Below are 11,887 nucleotides of genomic sequence, written 5' to 3' on the forward strand. Positions count from 1 at the left end.
GTATCTCTCTATGTGATTGTGAGGAGAGCTTTTAAGAATTGACTGAGTTTAAGCTAGATTAGCAGTATGTTGGGATCCAATGCTGGACTGAGGCATGTGAGAGGCTAGAAGTTGGTATGGAAGGTGATGAAAGAATATTCAGTAGACAGGATAGAGAGGAGCAAGACAGAGAGCAAGGAAGGACTGTTGAATTGAATTGCATTCAATTATGGAAACCTGGCTGTTTTATGTTCCAGGGTACATGTGCTATCGGCGATATAGGGGTGGGGGTCAGAGAGGAAAGAATGTTGCTTTATTGATTAAGAAGACTGTCAGAGCAGTAGTCCAAGATTACATTACTGATGGTTCACCCTGTGAGGTTATATGGATGGAGCTGAGAAATATAAGGGGGATGATTACGTTGGGAGTGTACTATACACCCCCAAAGGTCAATGGGAATGTGAGGTATGGATATGCCGTTAAATTGCATGCAACTGCAAGACCAATGTTGTTATCATAGCAAAGGATTTTAACTTTTGCAATATATACTGGGACTGGCATGATGCCAAAGGGTCAGATGGGGTGGAATTTGTCAAATGTGTTAAGGAAAGTTTTCTCAGGCAGTATGTAGAGGGATGAACAAGGGAGTGGGCAAAGTCTGGTAAACTTTTAGGAAAGGGCACGTGACTGATGTGTCCGTAGGCAAGCCTTTTGGGACTAGCAACCACAGTGCTGGTACTTTTAAAATAGCTTTGGATAAAGAGAGGATGGACCCACAGGTTAAAATATGGAATAAGGGCAAGGCATCTTAGACAGGAACTTGCTAAAGCTGACTGGAGTAGGTTGTTTGTGGGCTATGGAACAACTGGATGCTTTTAAAAGAGTGATGTAAAGAGTTCAGGGCATGCATGTTTTGATTAGAGTGAAGGGGAAGGCAAGCGGAAGAAAGGAAATGAATGACGAGAAAAAATGAAACTCTGGTCAGAATAAAAGAAGGCTTGGGGCAAATACAACCAGGAGGATCAAGTGTGTTCTTGGAGTAGTTTCAGGAACTGGGGAACATACTTAAGAAGGAATTCATGAGGGCATAAAGGGCGCTGGAAATAGTTGTGACAGATAATATAAAGGGACATTTGAAGATATTTTCTAAGTACATTTAGAGAAAGAGGATAACTTGAGAGAAAATAGGGGCCCTCAGAAACCAAAGTAGTCACCTCTATATGGAGCCCCAGGAGATGGACAAGGTCCTAATTGAATATTTCTCCTATGTTTTTACATGGTCTGGGGAACTTGGGGCAGTTAATGGAAATGTCCAGAGGACAATCTGTATTACAGCTGAGGAGGTACTGGACATCACTGAAGGTGGATAAATCACGTGGACCTGATCAGACATGTCCGAGGACACTGGGAGGCTAGAGAAGGAGTTGCAAGGGTTCTGGCTGAGATATATGAATCATCATTAGGCATGGGTGAGGTGAGGGATGACTTGGATGTGGCTAATATTGTGCCTCTGAAGAGTTGCAAGGAAAAGCCTGGGAATTGTAGACTAGTGAGTCTAACATCTGAGGTAGGCAGATTACTAGAGAGATTTCTGAGGGATAAGATATTTATGCATCTGGATAGACGGGCGATTAGGGATAAGGATGAGAAATGAAATGTAAAACTCCGGAGGAAGGGATGTGAGTAGACGAGGAGGGAGGTTGAAAGAGGAAGAATAAAGGGGAAATTGGTAAGTCAGGGAAGTGAGATAAACATTCGAAGGAGGGGAAAGGAGCAGGGTGGTGGGTGATGTGGGAGAAATGGTGGCACATGCAAGGGTAGAGGAGTATGAATATAAATTAGAGAATTCAATTTTCACACTGCTGTGTTGTAAGCTATTCAGGCAGAACAGGAGTGGCCTCACTCTGGCAATGGAGAAGGCCAAGGACAGAAAGGACAGTGTGGGAATGCAAAGAGGAGCTGAAATGGTTAGCAACCGAGAGATCCAGCAAGCCTTAACAGAAAGAGCACAAGGGTTTGGCGAAACTGTCTCTGAATCTACGCATGGTCAGAATGGTGTAAGGGAGGTCATATTAGAAGACCAAATGCAGTAGATGACAATTTGAAGAGGTGCACCTGCAATGCCTTTCCTAAGACTGCTCATGAATGATGTGAAAAGGACTTTGTGGATGGTGGCATTTCCATCAGCCTTTGTTCCTTGCCATTCTATTTTAGAGGGTTTTTTTTGTTTCGGGGATGCCATTGTTGATAGTTGGGTGATAACTCTAGTGCATTTTTGTTCATGGACCACTGCAGCCAAGGTCCAAAGATGATTGAGGGAGCAGGGGAGGATTTGGCACCTATGCAGTGGTGTTGTGTTGTGTTGTGTTGTGTTGTAATATCCTGCACAACAATATGTTGTGCAGGATATTAAGCTTGAAGGTTGAGTTTTACTTAGCCCTGTAAATAAGTAGCTATATCTTGTAGATGACCGTGAGATTTTGGCGAGTCAGTGATGCAACTCTCCCCACTGTTTCTGAGCTACTCTTGTTGTTATAATATTTATAAATCTTGTCAATCAATAATCAATGATGACTGTCAGGGTGTCATGTTGGGATCTCTTCAATCGTAATGCTGCTCAATGTCAATGGAAGATGTCTTACTGGAGGAACCATTAGCTGGAACTTGTGCAGCACAATTGCTACTCTTCACTCATCAGCTCACACCTCTATGTTTTCCAGGTCTCTCTGCATGCTTGGCAAGGGTTGCTTCACTGTGTGTGTAATGTGCAAATGGAATTAAAACATTATGCAGCCATTGTTGAAGACATCCACTTCAAGCCAAAGACTGGAGGAACCATCTGAAATTTATTGGGCCTGAAACACTTCCGTCAAGAATTCTGTCCGGGATTAAAGCAGCATTGAGGTGCATTTACTTCCTGCCAAAATGCGAACTGAGCATTGGTGAGTACATTCCCTCTATTCATGAATCTCCTGAGTATGCCTATCATTCCTCTGCATACCTCAATCATTTCTCACCTTAACCTCCTCTAATAATTTTGTTTCTCTTCAGAAGTGAAAAACCTGTCCCAAGCAATATTCATGGCGACAGAACAGCATACAGTTTAAGCTGTCTCACAACCTCACTGCTTTTAATTCTATCCCCTGGCTAAAGTGCTTTTGAAGGACTAATAGGCTAGAAATACCATAATGAATGGTAGGGTGCAATGAAACATTGGCATACGGGTACAAACATTTTGTGCGGTCACGGTGGCGTTACTGTATCTCTGGAGAAAATGGATAGTTGACATTTCGAGTCAGGACCCTTCTTCAGACTTCAGTCTCCTGTCTATTTTCTCCAGCAATGCTGCGTGACCCGCCAAGTTACTCCAGCATTTTATGTCTATCGTTGGTATAAATCAGTTCCTTTTTATTATCTCAGCTAGGTACTCTGGGTCTATACATAGCTTGCCACCTTCTTTCTCTATGAGCCTGACTCCTTCCCTGGTTACTTTGACCTTCTTATACTTATAAATAACTTTAGGATTATCCTTAATCTTGCCTGCTCATGATATTTCATGCCCTCTCTGTGCCCTTCCGATCTCCTTTTTTTTAAGTATCCTCTTTCTATAACTGAAGTGTCTCCCTTGTTTTCAGTTGCTTACTTGCTTATCGATCTAGCCCTTGACATTCAGGGTTGCCCAGAATTGCTGTCATTTTCTTTCACCTTCAGGTGTAAACATTGGCCTGATTTCATGCTAGTTCACAGTTAAATGGTTCGCACTTGTAGACCTACCTGCAAGTAACTGCTCCCAGTTTATTTTTACCAGCTCTAGTCATGAGACTCAAGTCACATTTCCCCTCATTTAAGATCCGATGTTACAGATCATTCCTTTCTTATCTTATTCCTTTCCAGATTACCTTGAAACGTATTGAATTATGGTCAATTTGAAATGCTGTCCCTCTGACACTTCAACCATTTGCCTGGCTCCATTCCCTGAGATTTGGTCCAGTACTACCCCTTCTCCAATGGATCTATCAATGTGCAGGCTTAAAAGTCCTGGATGTTCTTTAAAAATTCTAGCCTCATTGACACTTTAACAACAATTCCCATGAATATCAGTAAAGTTGAAATTTCCTGTGGCTAAATCTCAAATCATCTACATCTCTCTGTGATTTATCTACATGTCTGCTCTTCTCTCATTTTGTTAATTTTGTAATATATTCCCAGCAAAGTAATCCATTCCTTCCATGTTTTTCCTAAATTCTACCGATATCACCTCTTTTGAAGAGTCTCCTATGATATGCGCATCATTACTGTAGAGGATTCTATGCTTTGGAATATTAAAGTGCCAATCCTACCTTTCCTTAAACCTAGTCCTTATAATAGCAATGTTCTATCCCCATCTGCTGATCAATGCTCTCAGTTCATCCACTTTACTCATCAGATTCCTTCCATTGAAACAAATACATTTAGCCTTGCATTCCTCCTATATCCTTAATGCCCATGGTCACTTGGGTCCCGCCAACTGAACTGACTTAGTTTTCTTTGAATATTTGGGTGCACCACCACATTAAACTGTGCATCTGCCCCATTCCTTTGTCAAATTAATTTATACCCTCCAGCACAACACTACCAGACCTTCCTGCATAACCATTTTGTTCCAGGTTCAGATTAACAAGGAAGAAGTGGATTACGTTTATCATTTAGGATTAACCAGAGCTAGTTAATGGGAATATGAAGAGAATGAAATGGGTTAGGGTGAAAATTGATATTTATGGTCTGTATGGGCTGAAGAGCCTGTTTCCCTGCTACACCTCTACAGGATAATGTCTACACAATAGGCAAATATTAGGGATGGCATTAAATCAATTGAATAGATTAATGGATAATTAATTGTCAATAAAGTAATGTCTCCTGATTGATGCACAGTCACCCAAGCACATGCAGTGCATAAAACACACTGCTGGACAAACACGGTAGTCCGGGTAGAATCTGTAGAGTGAAATGGACATCAACCGAGTTCTTCCAGAAGTTTGATTTTTCTTGCTCCAGATTCCAACAACTGCAATCTCTTTGGTCTTGAATTTACTGTTCAACTGCAACGTCTAGGCTTAGTATGCAGAGTTCTCCTGATCTTCCATCATGTTCACACCCAGTCCCATAACCACAACCACATGTTTTTCGCCAGTACTTACCTTTCCTGCCATCTAGTTCTATCTGGCTTCACATTCTATTTTCAGACCATCCAGTTCAGTCCTGGCCAGATCTTTAGGTATTTACACTCCATGCGTACTCCATAGAGCAGTACAAAACAGGAACAGGACCCTCGGCCTATGATGTCTGTGCAGAACAAGATGCCAAATTAAATAAATCCCTTCCATCTGCACATCCATTTCCTGCATATTTTTATTTTGAGATATAATGTGGAAACAGGCCCTTCGGCCCACCGTGACCATCGATGACGTATTCTCAGACGTACTATGTTATCCCACTTTTGCATCCACTTGCGACATACTCAGAGCAATTGACTCCAGCCAATTAGCCTGCAAACCTGCATGTCTTTGGGATTTGGGAGAAACGGGGCACCTGGAGAAAACTCATAAGGAAAATGCGCAAACTCCACATTGATAGAACCCTAGGTCAGGATCAAATCCAGGCCTCTTTGTGATTGTGCCACCAGCACATATTTATATGCTTATCTAAACGCATCATATTTGCCTCCTTCGCCACCCCTGGCAACATTTCCCAAGCACCCACAACTCTCTGAGTAAAAGAAAACAGCTCCTTTCATCTACTTTAAACTTTCTTTCTCTCACTTTCGAACTATGCCATCTAGTATTTGATATTTCTATTTTGAGGAACAACTCTGACTGCCTAACGTATCTAGGTGTCTCATAATTACATAAATTTCTATCAGGACTCCCATCAGCTTCTGGCACTCCAGGGAAAACACTCAAAGTTTATCCAACCACTTCTGAAAGCTAATAACCTCCAATCCAGACACCATCCTGGTAAACCTCTTCTACAATCTCTCTAAAGGCACCAGCTCCTCCTTATACCGGGGCAACTAGAACTGCACACAGTACTCCAAATGCTGCCTGACCAAAGTTTTATAAAGCTGCAATATGACTTCATGACTCATACGCAATGCCATACACCTTGTTTGCAACTCATTAGGTCATAAGTAATAGCAGTAGAATTAGGCCATTTGGCCCATCAAGTCTACTCCGCCATTGAACCATGGCTGATCTATCTCTCCCTCCGAACCCCATTCTCCTACCTTCTCTGATACCTGTTCTAATCAAGAATCTATCTATTTCTGCCTTAAAAATATCCACTAATATTCATATACCGTATCTATCTACTCTATCTACTCATGTTTCTAATTACTGGGAGCTATGGACTTGGATGTCAAGATCCCTCTATACATTACTCTTATTATGGGTCATGCCATACATGTATGCTTTTCCTTTGCATTTGACCATTCAAAGTGCAATACCTCACTTGTCTGCATTCTATATGCCATCTGCCATTTCTCCATCCATATCTGTGACTGAATATCCTTCGTTATCCTTTGACGGATGTCTTCATTGTAAGGATCTTTACCATTTTTGTGTCAAATGCAAACTTACTAACCAACCCTTCTACATATATACATAGACATAGATACATAGACAAGAGATGCATGAGTAGGCCATTCGGCCCTTCCAGCCAGCACCGCCATTCAATATGATCATGGCTGATCATCCACAATCAGTACCACTTTGGCCCCATAGCAGAAGCGTCCACGCCGCGGGGCTGGAAACTGGAAGTATCCTGAGCTAATTCTGCTACCATCATCATCTATTGCACCAAGTGATGGCTCCCACTGATTGTCGCCAGAAGCTTGCTTCCTTTTCAGGACGGACAATGACAGCGATGTCAACATTTGAAACATGGATGATGGACACGAAAGAAGAAGTACTCCATTCCTGCCCTCTCCCCATGCCCCCTGATCCTGCTAATCCGAAGAGCTCTATCGAACTCTCTTTAGAGTGCATCCAGTGAATCTGCCTCCACTGCCTTCTGAGGCAGGGAATTCTGCAAATTCACAACTCTCTGTGCGAAAAAGTTTTAAATGGCCTACCCCTTATTCTTAAACTGTGGCCCTGGTTCTGGACTCCCCCAACATCGGAAATGTTTTTCCTGCATCTAGCGTGTCCAATCCCTTAATAATTTTATATGTTTCTATGAGATCCCACCACAACACTCTGTCTTCTATGGGTGAGCCAGTTCTGAATACACACTACCAAATTACCATGAATCCCATCCATTTTAGGCTTTTAGATCTGCCTGCAATTAAGGACATTGTCATCTGTCTTACCAACATCCATGTGGACAACATCCACTGGCCCATCAATCGTCACTGTCAAATTGTCTCCTCAAAAAAATGCAGGCCGCATAAAGCCATGATTGTCATTAATTATCCCATTCTCTTCCAAATACAAATATATCCTATTCCTAAGAATTCTCTCAAATAGCTCCCTTATCTCCCAATGGCCTATAATTTCCTGGATTGTCGCTTTTTCCTCTTTAAGCAGAGACATTGCCTACTCTACAATCCTCTGGGACCTTGTTGTAATAAGGATTGCTCTCTGAGTAAATATCAAATAATTGAACTCTCATTAATGCTCAACTCTGTTAAAATGACTACTGACAACCGCTCTAAGTTTGAATTTAAAAAGATAAAATATATTGATTGGAACTTGATCAACCAATTATTTGAATTAGAGACACAGATACTATAAACCGAGCTACTGAAAACACTTTTGTTTATTTGTCTATAACTTTATACAAGTGCTAACACATGTTTCTAAATGAAAAGACTACAGTTCAAAATCTAAAAATATTCCTTGTAAGATAATGTTACACATGCCTCAAAAATGCTGATGATGCACATTTTAGGACCAGCGTAAAGATTAGCAGCTCATATTTACATTTAAGACTGAAATATAACTCCGCATTGACCTGGTGATATCCAGTAACGAAGTAATATAATATTTAAATTTAAATAGCACATGCAAAATATTTCTGTCATTTTGGAAAGCCATGTGCTATGACATGAAAGATCATCACGCATTAGATGAATTTTAATGCCAGTTCTTCCACTGTGCCATAATCAGTATAATGAAATTAATGCAATTTCTTGCTGGCTGGATATGGTGGTAAAGTTGTAGCCAGGCCAAGTGGACATGTTTGGATAATTCCTTTGAACTAGACTTGGTGACCACACTGCAAGTAGTGACTGGTATTGATCTCATGCATGGATTTTGTTTATTTCACTGTCCTCCATAGCATTTTCTGCAAAAAATCTATTATGGAATCTGTATTACTAAGGTCGCTCTATGTACTTTGACTTTCATAATAATGGTATGGTTTACCTTGTGTAACTGATCATTTATTGTACATTTGTTTTGTGTTGTTGCATTTAATGTGCATGTTAAACTTCAGCCAGTAAGCATTTCATTGTTCCAGTCCCAGTGCATATCACAATTAAACACCCTTCTCTCTTGAAATGAAGTTGCGGTCGGATTCTAATCCCATGATTCACTAAATGGACTTAATTTTTATGGTAATTAATTATTTCTTCTGTGCAAATATATAGACTGTATGATGTCAGTCATAATCACTGGCCCACTCCAGCCTTGGCTGATGTGTGAGATTGTGGAATCAAGAATAGTTTTTAAATTATCTATTCTTTGGAGATTTAGGTTGAATGTTGTTGATGTTGTTTCAAATCTTTCCACAGAAGTGTATTTTTATTTATTCTTCTAGTTACACTTAAAATAATAGGGCACATTGAAATTACGCATCTGTCAGTTTGGTTAAAATTATTTTTATCCATCTGCAATTTGGCCTCATGTTTCATAAATTGTTCGCTTGTGGACATTTTGATCCATATTCCTATTTTTAGATATCTGTGATGGAATTTAATAAATCAAAAAATAGTACCGAGCACATGGAAGTGAAAGGGTGAATGAAAATCAAACCATGATAGGAAAAGGCAGGAAAGATAAGCAAAAGTTTCCAACCAAAATTTGAACTCATGTATAACTAAAAATTATAAAAATCATAGTAGCCAATCTTTATTCTTCCACCACGTCTAGCATGATAGATTAGCTTAACGCACTAACAGAAATAAATGATTTTGATTATTAGTTATTAAAGAAATGTGACTATGAGGTAACCAGGACCCTAAAATCTATATTCCAAACTTTTCAATTTTCCTAAAGAAAAGACAAAAACGCAAAAGGAGATGGGTTAATGTTGTAAATCAAGAAAGGCATCAGTGCACTGATAATAGTGACATTCATGGAATGGGTTGTCATGTGGAATAACTTGGATGAAAATTAAGTTTAGCAAGAAGGTAAAAAACTATTGAGCGTGAAGTAAAGGCAATAGTGTGTAGAAAGGAACTGCAGATGCTAGTTTATACCGAAGATAGACACAAAGTGCTGGAGTAACTCAACGGATCAGCAGCATCTCTGGAGAAAAAGGTTCTTGGGTGAAACATCATCCATGTTTTTTCTCCAAAGATGATGCCTGACTTGCTGAGTTACTCAAGCACTTTGTGTCGAACACTCAGACTAGTTCTGTGTTATCCCACTTTCTCATCCATTCCGTACACATTAGGAACAATTTTACAAAGGCATTTAGCCGACAAAGCACATATCTTTGGGATGTGGGAGGAAACCAGAGCACCTGAAGGACAGCCACATGTTCACAAGGAGAACTCCACAAGACAGCACCCAAGGTCAGGACCGTACCTGGTTCTCTGCCGATGTGAGATAGCAGCTTTGCCAGATGCACCACTCTGCAGTTACTTCACCATACTCTGTAGAAACTTATTCCAATCAGAAAGAGGGACTCCATGAGAAAGATAAATCATTTGTAGTTTGTAAAGAAAGACAAAGAAAATATTAAATACAAAATAAATGTAGAAAGTAACAAAGGCTTGTGGTAGACTGGGAATCTTTCAGTAACCAATAATGGTGGACTCAACAAACACGTAAGGAAGGATAGAATTGATTATGAAAGTAAACTGGCAAGTAATACTGAAATAAAAGAAATGGCAAGAGCTTTCAATGATCAAATGAAGTGGAAAAGGATGGCAAAGGTGAGTGTGGGGCTTCTAGAAGGTGAGACTTCAGAATTAGTAACAGGAAGCAACGAAAGGGCAGATAGTTTAAGCTTATATTTTGGATCACTTCACTAGAGGGCACTTCACACGTCCCCAAAATAACATTTAGTTATTCCTTAGTTTCAAAAAGGAGGGACAATTTTCAGCAATCCCTACCTTGAGAGATAGTATCTTGGAAAACTGTAATGAAACTAAAAGCAGACAAATCACCAAACTTGAAGGCCTGCTTCCAAGGATTTTGAAGAAAGCTGCTGCAGTGGCAATAGAAACACCAGTTGAGGTTGCTTAAAACTCGCTGAGTTATAGAACAAAACAGTACAACACGTGAATACAATGTCTGTGCTGAACATGATGCCAAGTTAAACTAATCTCCTCTGTCTGTGCTGAGGAAGGGTTATGAACTGAAATGTCACCCATTCCAGAGATGCTGCCTGTCCCCCTGAGTTACTTGAGCATTTTGTATCTATCTTCAGTTTAAACAGAAGAAAGCTAGTGCAATGGAGAAAGCTAATGGAATGTTGGCCTTCATAACAAGAGAATTTCAGTATAGGAATAAAGAGGTTCTTCTGCATTTGTATAGGGCTCTGATAAGACCATGTCTGGAGTATTGTGTACAGTTTTGGTCTCCAAATTTGAGGAAGGCCATCCTTGTGATTGAGGCAGTGCAGCGTAGGTTCTCGAGATTGATACCTGGGACGGCCGGACTGTCATATGAGGAAAGATTGAAAAGACTAGGCTTGTATTCACTGGAGTTTCGAAGGATGAGGGGGTCTCTTATAGAAACATATAAAATTATAAAAGGACTGGACAATCTGGATGCAAGAAAAATGTTCCCAATGTTGGGCTAGTCCAGAACCAGGGGCCGCAGTCTTGGAATAAAGGGGAGGCTATTTAAGACTGAGGTGAGAAAAAAATGTTTTCACCCAGAGAGTTGTGAATTTGTGGAATTCCCTGCCACAGAGGGGAGTGGAGGCCAAATCACTGGATGGATTTAAGAGAGAGTTAGATAGAGGTCTAGGGGCTAGTGGAGTCAAGGGATATGGGGAGAAGGTAGGCACGGGTTATTGATTGGGGATGATCAGCCATGATCACAATGAATGGTGGTGCTGGCTCAAAGGGCCGAATGGCCTCCTCCTGCACCTATTTTCTATGTTTCTAAACCAGCATCTGTAGTTCCTTCCTAAATCAATATCCTTCCATTCTCTGTTGCCACAGCTTTCTCCTGGTATCGGGCCTGGCTCACACTCCACATAGCTGGGAAACCCATCCCCAAGAGGCAAGCTGTGAGCACTGGTCTGCTAGTGCCCGAGGGCCGGAGAGGAGGGTAAAAAGATTCATGATGGCAACGGCACCCCAGGGGCACAAAGATCAAGTGTGGCAAGTGACTACAATAGACAATAGGTGCAGGAGTAGGCCATTCAGCTTTTCGAGGCAGCACCGCCATTCAATGTGACCATGGCTGATCATCCCCAATCAATACCCCGTTCCTGCTTTCTCCCCATATCCTCAGACTATTTTTAAGAGCCCTATCTTGCTCCCTCTTGAAAGTATCCAGAGAACCTGAGGCAGAGAATTCCACAGACTCACAACTCTCTGTGTGAAAAAGTGTTCCCTCATCTCCGTTCTAAATGGCTTACTCCTTATTCTTAAACTGTGGCCCCTGGTTCTGGACTCCCCCAACATCAGGAACATGTTTCCTGCCTCCAGTGTGTCCAAACCCTTAACAATCTTATATGTTTCCATGAG

Source organism: Leucoraja erinacea, chromosome 23 (genome assembly GCF_028641065.1).
Source record: "Leucoraja erinacea ecotype New England chromosome 23, Leri_hhj_1, whole genome shotgun sequence".
NCBI classification, from domain to species: domain Eukaryota; kingdom Metazoa; phylum Chordata; class Chondrichthyes; order Rajiformes; family Rajidae; genus Leucoraja; species Leucoraja erinaceus.